The sequence below is a fragment of the Callithrix jacchus genome, chromosome 19, assembly GCF_049354715.1.
Source record: "Callithrix jacchus isolate 240 chromosome 19, calJac240_pri, whole genome shotgun sequence".
NCBI lineage: Eukaryota > Metazoa > Chordata > Mammalia > Primates > Cebidae > Callithrix > Callithrix jacchus.
In genome coordinates this window covers 12,156,157-12,174,717 of record NC_133520.1, presented here as the reverse complement: position 1 = coordinate 12,174,717, position 18,561 = coordinate 12,156,157, and the positions used below count along the sequence as shown (strand labels likewise).

General features: G+C 39.3%; 1 protein-coding gene across 23 annotated transcripts in view; it reads right to left on the bottom strand.

Annotated features, from left to right (window-relative positions):
• Nucleotides 1-18,561, bottom strand: part of ESRRG (estrogen related receptor gamma) — a 656,445-nt gene that overhangs the window by 500,204 nt on the left and 137,680 nt on the right. For 2 of the 23 annotated variants that reach the window (XM_054248097.2, XM_054248100.2), the window contains exon 2: nt 1,625-1,754. The exons of the other annotated variants lie outside the window; for them this stretch is intronic. The gene's annotated coding sequence lies outside the window, so the exon portion shown is untranslated. The remainder of the gene's footprint in view (nt 1-1,624; nt 1,755-18,561) is intronic. 23 annotated transcript variants of the gene reach the window in all.

Here is an 18,561-nt window from a genome sequence, read left to right as displayed (position 1 = left end):
CTCTGCTCATTTATTGAACAATCTTGGCTCCCTGACTTCCCTCTACTCAGTCATCTTCCATTTTATGCTTTAGCAATATAGAACCAATGTAGTCGCCAGAACAGGGCAGGTGGTCTCCTGCCTTTCATATGCTCTTCTCTCATCCCAGAATACCATTTCCCACCTTCTTCATAGGGAAACTACTATTTATCTGTAAAGTCTCAGCTCAAAGGTTACCCGTTTGCATCCTTTCCTGACTGCACTATTTATTGAGTACCTACTACGGCCAGGTATCATGCTAGTCACTGATTATGTAGCAGAGTACATGACACAATACCCCTTCCTCCATGGTACCACTGCCCCAATGCATCTTCTCATTACAGCAAGAATGTTAAGTGGGAGTTATGCATATATCTGTCTTTCCATTCTATCATAAGCAAAATAATCAAAGATATGTGGAAAGAATGAAAAACTATAATTTGTCTCTTCAACTAATTTGTCCTCTGGTTTCATTGGATTTCTCAAACAATATAATCTAATACAAGGCGCAGTGGTCAAGAGTACCAGCTCTGGAGTCAGACAATCTCAGTCCCAAACTTGACTTCGCTATTCATTCACTCTATGACCTCGGACAGCTACTTACTGCCTGTAAAATGGAGAAAATACTGGGAACCTATTTCAAAGTGCTGTCATGAGGAGTTGATGAAGCAATTCATGTAAATAACTCAAAACAGCACCTCGCACAAAACAACTCTTCAATAAATGTTAACTTTTGTTATTTTATATTTAATACTGCTCATCTATATATATGAGTAACAAATTATAGAAAGAAATAACAATTATTGGTTCAAATAGTTACTTATGCTATAATTTTTATTACCCATATAATCTCCAATTGTGTTGAACCTAAAGAGTTAAACACACACACACACACGTACATAGAGACACACACATACATATGCATTTTCCAAACCAAGACTTGTCACCTGAGGATGAGGGTCGGAGAAAGGAGTGTTGCTGGTTATAGATGTCAGATAAACAATTTTTTCTTACAACAAACCCCTGGCACCCTGTTCTCACCATGTCATGGCCTGTGATGACTTAGTGTCTCCCAAGCATGACCAAGCGATTAGCAGGGCTGTGTCTGTGCATCTCGACAGTAATGGGAGCTCTCTTTCCATTTGCCATGTATTGAAGCCTGAGCGCTTCGCTGCTTCGTGCATTTTCAGCTTGATGAATTCATTATTCTCCATATTTTTCTCCTCCCTCCTTCAGAGAAAACTCTTTCCCCAAAATGCCAGGACTATTTTTTCCATTTTAAAAGATGGGTGATTTTTAAATGCAAAAATTGTACGACAGTGTGTAACAGCTTAGCTGCACCCAGTGCCACTTTGAGAAAAAGGAGGAAATAATGCAACGTAAGTTCTCTGATTCAAATACCACAGCACAGCCTTTCACTGGATAGAAACATGCAGGTATAAGTTGGATATTTTCTAAGAAAAAAGTACTTTCTTTTTGGATCTGAATAAAAAGGAGTCAAAAGTTTTATGTTCTAGATGGGCAGTGATAGGCTAAGCAAAAGATCTGAGCACTTATCTCCCATTCTTTCATTTTTTTTCTCCCCATAAATAATGCATTGCCATACCTGGAGTATATCTCTCACCACTCCTCCCATACAGAGAGCATCTGCCCATCCGACACTGTACTCATGGATAGAAATGCAACTGGAGGGTGACAAGGGCAATTTCTGCAGAGCTTATGGTTTTACAAAACACCTTCAGGAGAAAAGAGAAAGAAAGGAAAGTATTCAAAAGGAATGGAATACTGGAGAGTAGAAAAGTCCCTTACTGAAAACGAATCTTTGGTTTCCAAGCTTAGCAATTTCAGCCATACAATCCTGGGTTTCAGCAGCAAGAAAGCTATAAGGGAGAACATTCCACTCCACAATAAGCAATAGGCAAAGAGGTTCCTTCTGTGATTTCTAAATCAAGACCCAGAGTTTAATTAGCACTAAGAACTCGGCACATGTAAAAGGTGACATCACAGACACTGTTTATTCTAGCCAATTGCCGACGCTTAGACCACAAGCATTAACAATTTTATCTTCACATACAAGATGACATGAGTCACCAGAGAATTATATCTATGAGCATTAGGATAATGGTTTAACGCTCTGGCCTGGGAGTCACACCATCTGAATTTGAAACCTGACTAGTTATGTGACTTTGAACTGTTTTTTTTCTCTCTAAGCCTAAACTTTCTTATGTGTAAAGTGGAATGCTATTACATATCTGATGTGTATCACACAGATTAAATGAAAGAATTCGTGAAATGTGCTTAGCACATATAGCTATTATTAGAATTAGCATCAAAGACAGTGATATTGTTTTTGCTTTGTTTTGTTCTAGGCTGGGTCTCAATCTGTCGCCCAGGTGGGAGTACAGTGGTGTGATCTTGGCTCGTTACAGCCCCAATCTCCCAGGCTCAAGTGATCCTCTGACCTCAACCTCCCTAGTAGCTGGAACTAACAGCATGTGCCACCACACCTGGCTAATTTGTGCATTTTTTGTAGTGATGGGGTTTTGCCATGTTGCCCAGAATGGTCTCAAACTCCTGGGCTCAAGCAATCCTCTCACCTTGGCTTCTCAAAGTTCTGAGATTACGGGCACGACGTATTGATTTTTTTGGTGGGGAGTTCCCTGATATAGCTTCAAAGACTCATTTCCTTTTTCAAAAGCAGGTATCAAAGATCTTCCTGGGTTAAAAGTTTTGTTGATATCATTGCTGCGAAGCTGAATTTCTTTTTTATTTTTTCTTGAAACTAGAATTTCTAATTTTACCCAATAAAATGTGTTCGTGTGTGCAAACGATAAGGATCTACTCCAAAAAGTCAGTAATATGTAATGACAGCAGCATTTTTTGCAATGCATACCAGGTTATTATAAAAATGCATTTTCTATAAAATGATATAAAAGAGAATCTGCCTGCTAATTGGGTTTCTTACACAGAGGTCTTATCTCCCAGAAGGTGAAAATGTCCTAAATGGATATCTCCGCCATTTGGTGAAATATCCTTATAACCTGCAATCCTTCTCAGAGGCACAACCTTGCTGTGGTCACAGAAGATGACGCTTCAGATCTAAATATAGGGTCATGGTGCTGGAAGAGCGGGTGGAGAGATAATAAGAAGGGAGGGTACGTGGAGGCTCATGTGCTATAAATAACCAAAGAACATGACTACATTTAGAACTTCCCATGAGTAGAATTCAAGCAAATCTTGTGCTTTGTTTCTTGAAACAAAAGAAACAAGAGCTACATCCAGGTTTTGGGAGGCCCTGGCAGGAATATACTCCTCTGTATATTTTTTTCTTTTGAAGAACTGAAACTCAAAATAAATCCTCATGATCATTTTAAGATCCTTCTTATCCCCAAACTGCATCCATACTACACTTAGAGAAGGACCTGCCCACACAAGCTGACAATAGCTTCATGCAAAATAACTCCCTAAACAAAGAAGGGTATTTTGGCAAAGGCTTAACAAGCAGAGTACATATTTCAGTTGCAAGTATTTCTCTAACATGTCCAATATGGAAACTTCTTATAATATTCTGGCAGAAACAAACATCTGTTTTGGGGACGACACCTGATAATTTTAACCATTCCTATAATGGGAAAGTGCTGACTAGAGGAAATGTTTACAAAGAGTCTTTGTGCAGTGAGGATGGCCCAGGTATCTACAAACACGTCTGTTCAGCAAAAGCACAACCAACATTGCTGAAATCCCTGGGCTGTCTCCACTCAAAAGTTTTCTAGGCTACATGCCACAGAAGAGAATCCCTTAGTGAGCCCACAGGAGAATTATCTGCGTAATCCTTGGCTATTTACAGATATTTGGTGACTAATCTGCATTCCTGTCAAATTGAAAGGGGTCTACACACCCGTGGATTTGTGGTGTCCCAGGAGAAGTCTGGGTTCATAAACCAGTGAATGAATCCCATTAACGCATATACGTAGCTTCTTCGTCTGTGACATCAATGACATTTTTTACTTGCCTATTTCTGAATATTCTTTATTAAATAATAAACTCAAAAATAATTTCATACAAATCACCAGTATATGTATTATTCTCTATTATTTCAATGGTCTCCTCACAGGCAAAAGTAAGGCTCCAGTTCAGAATTGTGGCTGGGTTTGCCACGATGGAACCCCTTTATGGCAGGTCCAGCTTCCAAGGCTACTTTTTCAAAACCTAACCTGTAAAAGATCAGCTGGAGAGGATCTTGAATAACTATGAACTTCAATACATATTTGTAAGTATCAGAGGCAGGTGTAGTAGGGCAGGAGCTCCTTTTGAACAGCCTAAAAATCACCTTTCAGTTTTTCCCAACTCCACAGGAAAGAGCCTCTAGTAAAGGAATTCTTTAGCTAGCAGCCTTTCCCAACCCGCCTCACACATTGGAAGAGGTGAGCCAATACAACTTGGAGTAGCCTGCTGGAAGCTTTACCCTCAGATGCAGGCTGGAGAAAGAAGACGTAGTACAATGTTTCTCCAAATATTTCAAAGGCAAAGTGGCTCCCTTCATGACTAAATCCCAATAAACGGCTTTATATCTCCCTGTGCTGGACTAATCTTCCCCATTTCTATATCTTTGATATTAACGGTATGATTTTCAACTTAGGAAGCTGCTTTTCCATTGGGTTAAATGGAATAAAACTCACCCCTTCTATACTGTGTAAGGCAATGCTTGGTCAAGTCTTCCCTGAAGGCCATTTGTCTGACATCATTCATCAACTACAATAATCTTATCATTTATGGGGGGTCAGTCAGAATTGCTGATAGCAAAACTCTTAGAGGATTATTCAAACTTTTACCTTAGATTTGATCCAGAAGAGTGAGGTTGAATATGAGCTGGCTGCCAAGGTAGACGGCATTCATCACACAGAGACAGGCAAGGAATTAGAAAGCAAAAAGCTAAGTAAGTTTTGCACAAATGTACGCCAGTCCTTGGGAACTAATAATATAGGTCTCTTAGACAGGACATGAAATAAGTAAAGACCATGACAACTTCTAAAACCATGCTATGAGACCAGGCGTGGTGGCTCATACCTGTAATCTCAGCACTTTGGGAGGCTAAAGTGGGCAGATCACAAGTTCAAGAGATCAAGACCATCCTAGCCAACGTGGTGAAACCCCATCTCTACTAAAAAGACAAAAATTAGTCAGGCTGGTGGCATGTGCCTGTAGTCCCAGCTACTTGGAAGGCTGAAGCAGGAGAATCATTTGAACCCGGGAGGCGGAGTTTGCAGTGAGCCGATATTGCACCACTGTACTCCAGCCTGAAGACAGAGCAAGACTCCCTTTCAAAAAACAAAAACAAAAAAATGCTACAGACAAAGACAGCCTGACCATGGAGCTAAAGATACCTAATCTTTAGGTCCCCTCACTATGAAAGCTCTGCTCCTCTCAAGGCCCTGTGTACACATAGTTGTATATTGTGGTGACATTTTGTATAGCAAGATATATATATGTGTGTGTGTGTGTGTGTGTGTGTGTGTGTGTGTGTGTGTGTGTGTGTGACGGAGTTTCGCTCTTGTTACCCAGGCTGGAGTGCAATGGCACCATCTCGGCTCACCGCAACCTCCGCCTCCTGGGTTCAGGCAATTCCTCTGCCTCAGCCTCCTGAGTAGCTGGGACTACAGGCACGTGCCACCATGACCAGCTAATTTTTTGTATTTTTAGTAGAGACGGGGTTTCACCATGTTGACCAGGATAGCAAGATATTTTAACCACAACTGATCTCTGGATTTCTCTCCCTACATCTCTTGGGCCGGGTGACCCAGGAGTGATGCCAGACATTCCTGAAATTTGGCAAAGGAACAGTTGAGCTGTCAATATATTTATTTGGGGTTTAATAGTTTATATTTAGGTAGTTCACAATCACATATAGTTAAATTATTGTTAGTTATCCCCATGTAGGAATAACTTGCAGGAATTCTTCTACCACTCTATTCACCCTGTACAGGTATCATGGCTGAGAATGCAGGATCAAAAATTGTATAGAGATGTAAACATGAGGCCTGGCTCCAAACCTATGGGTTATAGAAGAGAAAAAATGTTTGAGGCCGGGTGTGGTGGCTCATGCCTATAATCCCAGCACTCTGGAGGCCAAGGTAGGCAGGTCACTTGAGACCAGGGGTCAACCAGCTTGGGCAACATGGAGAAACCTCATCTCTATTAAAATATAATAATACAAAAATCAGCTGGGGGTGGTGGGGCATGCCTGTGGTCTTAGCTACTCAGGAGGCTGAGGCTTGAGCCCAAGAGGCAGCTGCAGTGAGCCAAGATCACACGGCTGCACTCTAGCCTGGGAAAAATAAACAAATAAAATGAAATAAAACAAGAAAAAAAGGTTTAAAATTCATAGACCCAGTCTGGAAAATTCTTCTAAATCTCACAGAGCATATATGAGAGAAGTTTGATGGAGTTTTCCCAAAAATTCGACAACAATCCTACAAAATTTACACAATGTTGCCAATGATGAGTAGTGTAAGTAAAAGAAGCCTTTTTAAACCATCAATAATAAAAAAACCAATTTCAATGAACATGCTAGAGAGAAGACTAAATGTACCTTCTATTCTCTCTATAGAAAATGACATTACAAAACCTTTGTTGTCAAAGAAGAGGCAATCAAAGACCATGTAGCCCCAAAAATATAGAAACAGGAATATTTTACAGAGGAATGTCAGACAGTTAATTAGAATTTTGTTATTTTCCTGGATTTTTTAAATGTTGCGATTTTTGTAAGCCTTGTTACATTTAAAATGTGTTGTGATTTTCCTTGTGGTGAATAAATATTCACTTTTGCACTTAATTTTGCAATTTTAGTTTGATATCCATGCTTCCATGCATGGCCCAGTTTAAAGAAAAGCCATCAACCTACGAGGGAGCATGATGCTAGTGGCACCAGGGACTCCAAGGGGAGAACAGTCATTGCTGCTGCCTGGTCTGGCTTCCCTCTCCTGCTTAGAAATGGCCTTCTCATACTGAGGGTTTGGGATGCCTGAATGTGTGTGTGCTTTAACAAGGGATGTGATGATACTATTGCAATCCTACTTCCTCTTTGAGGGGAAATCTAATTTCAGGGGAAGAAGACAAGTGAAGGGATGCTGAGGGTTTTATCTATTCGGTAGAAGAGTTTGGACAAGAGTTGATGGAGTACTCTGATGGAGTACTCATTTCCTTACTCCCACTTTCTACCCTATGAGCTTAAATCCAGGACAAGCACTCTCTGCGTACAGCAGAAGTTGCCAGTTCCCCACTCCCATCCCTTCCTTCCTTACCAAGTTAGTGAAGTCTGGCTTAGCCGCCATCACCTAAAACTTTTTTTTGCCTTTGGGCATTCTCTGGCCATCACGATGGTTTGCCTATCTGCTTGCATGGCAGTGGAACTGTACCCGGCAATTGATCCCTCACCCAAGCTCTAACCAATGATTGACAGAAGAGTTAGTATACAAATATTCCATCTTTTTCACTCTTTGGTAACATCACCCAAAATCTTCCCAGAGTTTCCCAGCAAGACTGAACTCCAGTTATCAATTGTGGTAACTCAATAACAAAACTTTTTATTGGCTGCCTTTCCTTCTGTCTTACTTCCTTATTTTTCTACTATGACCACTCCCTGATAAACTATGTGCCCTTGAATCTTTGTCTTGGAGTCTGTTTCTGTAGAAACTGAAACCAAGGTGTTGGGTTATTGAAGCCTCATTAGAGAAGACACAATTGGAAGAAAGTAAAGGTACATATAGAGTTGCATAATACCTATTTATTTATCTATCATCAAGTTCAGAAGCCATATGTGGCCAACAGCACCATTGATTTCTAGTCACTCTGAATGTGAGATTTGAGGGGGAGAAACTACATACCATCCCGTTTTAGGTATTTTATTATCACTGAAGAAACTTTTTGGACTACCTGTAAAAGACTGTTTTTGATCTCTCATACTTATCAGTTGTTTTCCTTGTTGTAACTTTCAACACTCAGGGTATGTTGGTTGTGAACACAGGAACTCAGCAGCAAAACTCACTGACTCCTTCTTCCTACCAACTACATGGAGCTCTTTCAGGTTTCCTGTCCATCTAGCTCTTGGCTGCGGACTCATTCTTAATTTCTGTCCTTCTGTTTGAGAACCCTATTCCTCAGATCCACTGGGTTCTGATATGGTGGCTTGAGAACCCTATTCCTCAGATCCACTGGGTTCTGATATGGTGGCTTGAATGTCCAATCCACACTTAGCTCCTCTTTAGGGGTAGCTATTTGAGCTTCATAACACCATTACTTGTACATTTCCCTGGCTTAGATTCTGGTACCTTCAAGTGTTACTCTAGGTATCTTCCTAGATGATTCCTGCTTTTCAGACAGCAGCAGTGGACACTTCTGGGCTTCCTTCTCCTTTAACCTCAGCCATTTACCACAGCCCCAAGGAAAATGTCTATCATGAACGAGTATTCAGACAAAACTGAATGAGAAAATAAGTGAGCATGAAGAAAATGAAAAGGCCTCGTGTTCTGAAGTACCTCAAGTTTTCTAGTACATTAAACTGGATGAGAGTTAACCAGTCTTAGCCCTTTAATTGGGACTGCAACAATCACACTTCCACCATGAGACCTGAAAGGCAGATGTTGCAGTTGGAGCCTTTCTTGCCCGCACAAGTATGAGTGCCTATTGTTTGTATTTAATGACCTGTCTGAAAACTCTGGAGTTGGTACTTTTCCATACAACAAAACTCAACGCCATATATGTGTGTCATTTTATTCAAAAATGGAGATTTAGGTGGCTCACATATGGAATCCCAGCACTTTGGGAGGCCGAAGTGGGTGAATCATTTGAGACCCAGAGTTTAAGACGAGCCTGGGCAACATGGTAAAAACCCATCTCTAGCTCTACAAAAAAATACAAAAATTAGCTAGGTTTGGTGGCATGTACCCAGCTACTCAGGAGGCTGAGGTGGGAGGATCAATTGAGCTGCAGTGAGCCACGATGTCGCCGTTGCACTCAGCCTGGGTGACAAAGAGAGACTGTCTCAAAAAAATAAATAAATAAAGGTGGGGGAGATTTATAAATTTATCTAATGAATCATGTTTTCTCTAGTTAAAATTATCAACCAATAGGTGAAAATAGGCTTTAAAGGATTCCACCAATTAAAAAACCCAACCCAAATTTTTGATAGCATGTATATACATGTGTGCATTTAAATATAGCCCCAAACTTCCACTTCCTTCATGCAATTTCTTTTTTTCTTTTTTTTTTTTTTTCAGATGGAGTCTCACTCTATCACCCAGGCTGGAGTGTAGTGGCACAATCTTGGCTCGCTGCAACCTCTGCCTTCTGGGTTCAAACAATTCTACTGCCTCAGCCTTCCAAGTAGCTGGGACTATAGGCACATGTCACCACACCTGTCTAATTTTAGGTTTTTTTGTATTTTTTATAGAGACAGGGTTTCACTGTGTTAGCTAGGCTGGTCTCGATCTTCTGACCTCGTGATCCATCCACCTCAGCCTTCCAAAGTGCTGGGATTATAGGCGTGAGCCACCATGCCTGGCCCCTATATGTACTTACATTCACCTATGACAAACAGCTCAGTGATGGCTTATGCTTTCCTTTGTATTCAGAGAAAAAGTGTGTCTCTGCAGCTTCCTGTTTCCAGGCAATATGATTTGGTTTCCATGGGCTTCTACCTATGGCTCAGCAATAGGTATTTACAAGTCACTATAAAGTTCTGTATCACTAGTTGCTGGGATGTTTCAACAGGTTCCTGAACTTTACATTCTAAAATGAATGGCTCGGCTTTAGTCTACATGAATAGTGTGCATGGGGGAGGAGACAGAGAAAGATATCTTGAGCTTTTTTGTAATGTGTCTTAGTTGAGATGTGGATGGTTAACAAGCTAGATAATGATCTGTAGGAACACTGAGAAATTCTCTGTTATAACCAACAATTCTTCAGAGTCAAAAAAATTATCTGAACTCACAAAGGAATGTCACCAGAAAATTTTCCAACATGGTTCTACTCTTGGGTCAAACCATTAAGATTTTCACAGTAGTGTCAGTGAAGGGATGGCATGACAGGCAAAGATAATATTTCTAGAACAATGGATGCTAATCTATGTGTAGCCCCACCCTAAAAGATGGATGTTTTGCAAACTGAACCAATGAGTCCTATTGTTAAAGTTGAATAATAGCACCATTTATCCAAATTTCAAAAATATTTTTTAAAGTAAAAACCATATATCTTTAAAAACAATCAACACAAACAACGTTTTAGCCCCATTTACACAGTTTTTTTTTTTTTTTTTTTTTTTTTTTTTAGCATTTGGTGCATAGTACCTTTCTGTATCATAAAGTTTACCAAAAAGAGTTAAAGTGTTAATTTCTTATATAGCTGACCTCGAAAAACATGGACTTAAACTATGTGGGTCCACTTATATGTGGATTTTCTCCCAACTCTGCCACCCCTGAGATGGCAAAACCAATTCCTCCTCTTCCTCCTCCTTAGTCTACTCAACATGAGGATGACAAGAGTCATGATCTTTATGATGATGTACTTCCACTCACCAAATAGTAAATATACTTTCTCTTCCTTATGATTTTCTTATAAAATTTTCTTTTCTTTAGCTTACTTTATTGTAAGGATACAGGGTATAATACATATAGCATAAAAATATTTGTCAGACCACTGTTTATGTTATTTTAAAGTTTCCAGTCAACAGTAGGCTGCTGGTAGTTAAGTTTTGGAGGAGTCAGAAAGTTATAGGTGGATTTTCAACTCTGCATTGTTCTAAGGTCAACTGTACTGTATTGCTATTTCATGTGGTCCAATAAAGCAGGGCTCCTCAACTGCCCCCCCACCCCATGTAGGTCCGTGACCTGTTAGGAACCTGGCCACACGACAGGACGTGAGTGACAGGTGGGGCAGCATTACCACCTGAACTCTGCCTCCTGTCAGATCAGCAGTGACATTCGATTCTCACAGAAACAGGAACCCTATTATGAATTGTTCATACAAGGGATGTAGTTTGTGTGCTCCTTATGAGAATCTAATGCCTGATGATCTGAGGTAAAATAGTTTCAGCCCAGAACCACCCCCCAACCCATCCATGGAAAAATTGTCTTCCACAAAACCAGTTTCTGGTGCCAAAAAGATTGGGGACTGTAGCTATAAAGAGAACTAATACTCTGCCATTGAAACAACATAGAATCCTTGCTCTGATTTCACAAGATTTTTCCTGTCCCCAGCCAACCTCTTGGGAATCCCAAGGATTTTGTTGTTGCTGTTGCTGTTGCTGCTGCTGTTATCATCTGTCATTGCTAAAACTTACTAACTCAGCATATATTCATTGGGACCCTACTCTGGGCAAAGCACTGGATGAACAGATGAACAAGACAGTGTCTGCCCTCATGAGGTTTACATATCTGATGGGGAAAATAGATAATTAATAAGTAAATATATTCCCATTAGAGAATTGCAGAATAGAATAGGATGGGATGGAATGAGATGAGATGGGATGGAATGAGATGAGATGGGACGTCATGGGATGAGATGGGATGTCATGGGATGGGATGGGATGGGATGGGATGGGATGGGATGGGATGGGATGGGATGGGATGGGATGGGATGGGATGGGGTGAGATGGGATGGGGTGAGATGGGATGGGGTGGGAATGGGGTGGGGTGGGAATGGGGTGGGATGGAATAGAATATTCCTTGAAGAACAAGAAGCAGGAAGGGGAGGTAGAGTGTGATAAGCCATGGCTATGTTAGAGAAGGTTAGAACAGGCCTCTGAACACAGGCTATGTCTGCTTCCAATGTAAACTATAGATTCTGCAAATAAGCATGAATTCTCTCTAGAGAGCAATTTACAGATGTGTTTTACTTGTGCCACTAAATGTGCAATGTATATATGTGTGTCTCTGTTGTAAATCACTTTGCCCAACTTGCACTTCATTCCATCATTGGGATATACCTGGGCTGTGATTTTTCATCCCTATCCTTTACCAAACAGTATGTGATATGCTGGTTTGAGAGGCCAAAAACTAACAGGGCATTGCCAAGTTGATTTTGGATTCCCACGTAGTCTGGATTTTTCAGACCAAATGAATTGGTTGGGCCTATATAACCTCAATTAAAATGGGAATGGGGACTTCACCTTGGCCATATATACTGAACCACATACAGTGTTTAAGCTTCCAAGCTGTCAGTCTTTGTGACTCCCCTTCAGTGATATTTAACTACTTATTACATGTGACTTTGAAAGCTTTTGAAAGTCTTATTCGCTAGTGGAAAAGCCTCTTATATATTTTATAAAAGTAAACAAACATCACTGTTAACACTCAAATGCAACTTGTTTTTCCTAAACTCTCAAGAGCCTCATCAGCATCTGAATCTCTCCTGCAAGTTCTATTAAAACAAATAGTGCAAGAGTCTTGAATTATTAGGGATAAAATCAGATTATAAGCTCCCTGAAGGTAAAGATTTTATTTTACATTGATTTGTTTCCCAGTACCCAGCATAGTGCCTGACACAAAACAAATGGTCATGAAATGTTTGTTTCATTGTATTAATGGGGGGGAAAGTTGTAAGATATTTAACCACATGAAACACTTGGCATTTTTTGGTTTTCCTTTAAATGTTATTAGATATCTCCAAAGTTAAACTGTGACTGAAAATAAAAATTTATAAACACAGATATCAAATTCCATTATAAGTGTGCTTCAAACCAAACTCTGTTTAATACTTTATAGATTCACCAGATTTACAAAGAGCACGCAGGCTTCGTGTATACCATTATCATCAAGGATTATGATGACAGTGATTATAACCATAGTTATCATTAATTAAGTATAACCATGGTGCATGATGCCTCATTATGACCTTCCCTCTTTGTTCAGCACGTCACCACACCATGTCACCTCCCACGTCAAAGAGGCTTCCTCTAATCACCATCTAAAATATAACCTCCATTGGATCCCTCTCACGCCTCACCTTGTTTTATCACCCACCGACTGATATATTTGTTTTGATTGTTTACTAGGTTTAGCTCTACCAACTCAAATGTAAGTTTCACAAAGTAGGAGCTTTAACTTCATTTTTTACTCTGAGGTCTTTGGCCATTAGTAGAAATTCAATAAGTAGTTGAATGAATGAATGAATGAATGAGTTATTTTATTCACATTTTAAAACAACTCTGCAAAGTAGAACATTTAGCCCCAAGAAACTGAACCTACATTTCTGTAAGTCTCATACTCTTCCTGGTACCCCATGCAAACATGTGTTGAATAAACAAAAAGGCAAGAGAAAGCCCTCCTCCCTCACCTTCTCCCTCCTTCTCCTACCTTTCTATGATATAACTGAAATCTCTACTTCTCTCCTCACTTGCCCATATTCAGGGAAATACAGTGGGCAAAGTCCGCACATATTAATCATTTATCATGCTACTTTTATATAATTTACATGCAACCCAAGAAGAAAATATTATATCATTTGGAGTTTGGGAGCAGAGATAGTTAGATTTAAGAGCCATCTCTGAGTCACCTGAAGCATCCCTGCAGTGTGGACATGGCCTAAGGCAGAGACCGGAATCAAATACGTTGATTACTTTGAACTCACCCAGAGATGATGAGGGCAGATCCAAGGTTAAGGTAACAGATTTTCCCGTACTGCAGTCTTGCCCATTTATATCCAAGACCCTCCACCTCTGAGGTACCCTGTTGAATGACTCACTCCTGGCTACGTTTGTGCCTCAAAAAATATTGGGTAGAGATTGCGCTCACTCTGGCTCCTGTTCCACAATGATCTCACTCCAGCTCCTGGTCCATAATGATGAGGGTCTGCCTGAATTATAACCTACAGCAGATTTTCAGTTACTTCTTTCGGAAAAATGGACTTTTATCTTCCTTATACTTCAAATTTTATCTCCAGGTAAATATCACTTTTTCTCTAATATAGTTTTGTTTCATGAATATGATGGATGAAAACAGGAGCCAATGTTTTAATTGCTCTAATAAAATGAATCATCTCTTTCATTCTCATTTTACTCCTTGCAAAGACTTTTAAAAAAATCTGTAAGTGCATTTCTGAGACTTCCTGAATATAAGCATATCTCTGAGCTTGCTAACTACATTTTCTATAGTAGGTTATTTAAAAAGTATCTTTAAAATAGATTACACATCTTGGGGGACTGGTAATGGACTATAGAGTCACTCACTTTGAAGTCACCAGTTCAAATTTTGTCTAGACATTAAGCAGTGGGAAAAAAAAGTCATTTCAGCTGAGAATTGTTTGGCTTATTTTCGTGAAAGATGAGTTAGTAGTTCCTTTCCAGTCCCAGGAGCATTTACAAGTACCACCATCATCTGAGAGGCATTAAAGGAGACCCTCCCAGTGATGGGGGACCCAGAAGGGATGTTATCTGCACACACACACACACACACACACACACACGGGACTGCACACATGTATAAACCCATCTGTGCAAACACATACACACACAAATTCTGGTGCAACTACTTTGTGCTCATCCATAAGAGACAGTAAAAAAGTATATTTTAGCCTAGTATTTGAAAACACTAAATTCAATACTAATCGTTCGACAACTTCTAAATTTGCCTACAACCCCCAGTGATCCTGCTCTTGCTATGCAGATTTCTGCACACAGATGAGAGCACCTTCACAAGCCAGCTTTGCTGTTCACTGTGATGAAACAGAAGATGGCATTTGTCTTCAGGGATGTCAATCTGGAAGCTTTTAGGAACACTAGCCTGCACTTAAAGTTCAAAGACGACTGAGATGACTCTTCTGAAATAGAACCTTTCCTCAGGACTCAGGAGACCAAATGCCATTCTTGACCCCTGCCCCTCCTTCATCTCTTGCATCCAATATATAAGCATAGGCTGTCCATCTATTCTCTTTATATACCCTGAATTCATCACTTATTTGCATCATCGCCACCTTAGGGAAGGCCACTGTCATCTCTCACCTTGATTACTACAACTTCTCACTGTCTGTTGCCTGTCTGTGGTTTTCCTCCATGACACTACCAGGGTATCTCTCCAAAATGTCACTTCTCTGCTTAAAACCCTTCAGTGGCTCTCCAGTGTCTTCAGGATGAGGTCCCTACACCTTAGCTTAGCCAATAAGATTTTTAGGATTTCACCCCTGTGGGCTCCTCTACTGTCATTCCTGTAAGGAGCATGCTTCTAATAGCTAGGCATGAATTGCCACTTTCCACCACTTCTCTAGTTACTGTTAAATTATCCTTCTTGACTCAGCCTTGCTGTCATTTCTACCATAAAGTATATCCTGATCCTTCCAAGTTCTAGGTTGGGTGTTATTCTTGTAGCCCTATCATTTCACTTACCACCTACACTAGTATCTCTTTCAAACAGAATGTGAGTCTTATTCACTGTCAAGTCCCTGGTTACTAACATCTAGACTCTAGATATTATCGTCTAGATTCTAATAATATAAATAAATAAATAAATAAATGTCAGAAATTTAAGAATGACTTATAGCATTTCCTCTATTTCCTGACCATATTTTGTCCTGTTCATTTAGTTCTACCATAAATCAGCTTGTGTCCTGTACCCATTGTAGTGTTTTCTTTCTTGCCATTCACTCCTTTGCATCTAAAGCACAGGACAGCAGAAATGGAGAGTGAACTGGAATCTTCATTGAACTCCAAGAATCAAAACATGGGTTACTAAGGAAAATCAAGTAATAACCTTTCCAGAAGGGCTTTTATTTTTTTAAAAAAATTAAGGGCAGTTGATCCCCTGCTGAAAGATTTTTAGGCATGATACTACCTGAAGATAATGAAATAGTTTGGATCAGTGATTGCTATAAACAAATCTGAGTGCAGATTTATAATGAGGGGGAAGAGTCTAGGATAATTTCTTCTATGACTATATCTCTGCTTCTTTGGATTTTACAGAGATGGAAAGAGGAGGAAGAGTCAGGTAAGATGATACGCTATATTTTTAAAGGAGAGTATGAAAAGTATATATGCAGAGGACTAGAGTAGACATGGTAAGTACTACAGTAGAACAAGAAATGGAAATGGGAAGAATGGACAGGGTACTGGGATGAGAGGAGGAAAAGCAGAGAAGAGGATAGGCAGAAGTACAGAAAATCAGAGGAGAAAAAAAGTGAAAAATAACAGGCAAGAAGAAGGAAAGGGGGAAAATGGAATACAGTAATTTATACATACCTGGGCCCTTGTTTTGACAGTTGAATAAATAAATGAATAAATGAAGGTGATAAATAAAGATGAGAAAATAAAGGTGAGAAGGGATAAAGGAATAGACAAAAAAGGTGAAAATATTTACAATCGGATTCTAGTCTACCACGTTATGTATTTATAATACTGTACTCATTATACTCAAAAAGTGCTGAGTCCTCCCCTAATCCTGTCAACGGAGAGCAAAACCCTATTACAGCAATATTTGAATTGCTTGAATCCAACAGGAGGAGATTGCAGTGAGTTGAGATTGTACCACTGCACTCCAGCCTGGGTGACAGAGCAAGACTGTCTCAAAAAAAGAAAAAAAAAAGAAGAATCTGAGTGCTAACATCATTCATTCATTCATTCATTCAGCCAATGTTCACTAAATACTCTCAGTGAGCCAAACAAAATAAAAGAACAATCTGAGTGCTAATATCATTCCTTCATTCATTCATTCAGCCAAAGTTCACTAAGTACTCTCAGTGAGCCCGACACTATATTAGGTGTTAAGAATTTGACTGTACTCCATCCTGGGTAACAAGAGTGAAACTCCGTCTCAAAAAAAGAAAAAAAGAATTTGACTGTAGGACACACAACCTATGCCCCTAAGGAGAGTGCAAAAGAAAGCATGAAATATATTTTGCAAGTCACAAAAAAATCTTTTACTTTATATTGCACAGGCTACATAATCTGTGGGAAAAAAATCAAAATCAAAAGTAATAGTATGTCTTGGCCAAAAGCCACAGGAAACAGGGGCATTTTTCTCAATAGAATTAGATGACATTATGACATGTGCCCATTTAAAATGGAACTGCAAATCATAAAAATGCCAAAAACGTGAAGAAGAAAAACATTAAAGGAGCTAACAGCAGAATATTAAAGACAGACATAATTAAAGAGAGAAAGGCATAATAAATACAGGGTACTTTAAATTCTCTTTGTCATAGGGCTGTATTGCAGTTTGACTCCCAATCCCATTAAAGTCATTCTAAATTGATTCCCTGGGTATAATGAGCCCCTCTTGATAACACCAAAACACTTGGCCTCTCAAGAGCTCCTTAAAGGCAACCCTGCAGAACATGCCACTAGCAGGATATTCCTGCAAGGAACCAGCAGGCACTTCATTTAGCAGCCTGGCATGCAGTGAAACAGACCAATGTCTGGCTTTTACTCCCCGGATGTACAGCAAAAGAATGAACAGCTTCCCTTTGCGCATAAGGGGAGACCTTTAAGGTACATATTGCAACAACATGGATCTACCTTTGATATTTCCTGGTTATGAATGTCTTAGACTTTGAGTTGTTACATTACAGGTTTTCTGTAATGAAGTCTCTTAATTATTTTACATTTGGGCTACAAATTTTAGCTTCCTACTTAATTTGAATAAAGAGAGAATTTAAGAAATTTCCCACTGAGGTCATCTTTCCTAAATATTTTTGATAATTCTATAAGGAAAAGGGCTTAAAACAGGGTCAGAGTATTCCAAATACGTTTTATAATCAACACTATTCTCTTCCGCCATACAATACTAGCAAATATAAGGAACAGACAAGTCAGTGAGACATCCAAGGAACCCAAATTATTACATTACCATTTTCCTGGACCCCATTAACCTTGAGAGAACTGTAAAGGTCATTAGTTTGCATGGCTAAATCGCTTTCAGCAATTTCTCTAAAAACGTAGCACCAATAACTCTTTCACCCATGCTCAGGGATTTTTTTTCCTTCCCTTTTTTAATCATGAAAGACATTTACATGAAAACAGGATCTTTGTTTCCTGAGGATTGATCCACTTGCTACTTACTATTGCTTGTTCTGCACCTTGGTGACATCATAGCTCTGGCTAAGGAGCTAATTTTAAAATCACAAAGGATTGTGATTTCAAGTGGGGGCAGCTAACCTCTTGTGAAACAAAGACCCTGTTTTCAAGCCATTATTTCTGACAATAAAATGCAAGAAACATTAAACAACTAAAATGTAAAATAGATGTTTTATCTGAAAATAGATATTAACATTGTCTATGATTCTCTGCTTCTTAAAGCTGCAGGAAAAAGTTGGACAAATAAAAAGACAAAAGAAACTAAAATGCAATTTTGAATGGTAACAACATGCTTTCTGTACACTTTTGCCAGTGTTGTTCATTGAACAACTGTAAACATTGAACAATCATATTATCATTGTATTATACTATCATTTCAAAGCGTGATAGCAATCTGAAAATAAGCTTTGAAGATGGCATATTTTATCTAGACATGACTTCTTTTTTGTAAATATAAATCCACTTATAATATTGTTACCATTTAATTA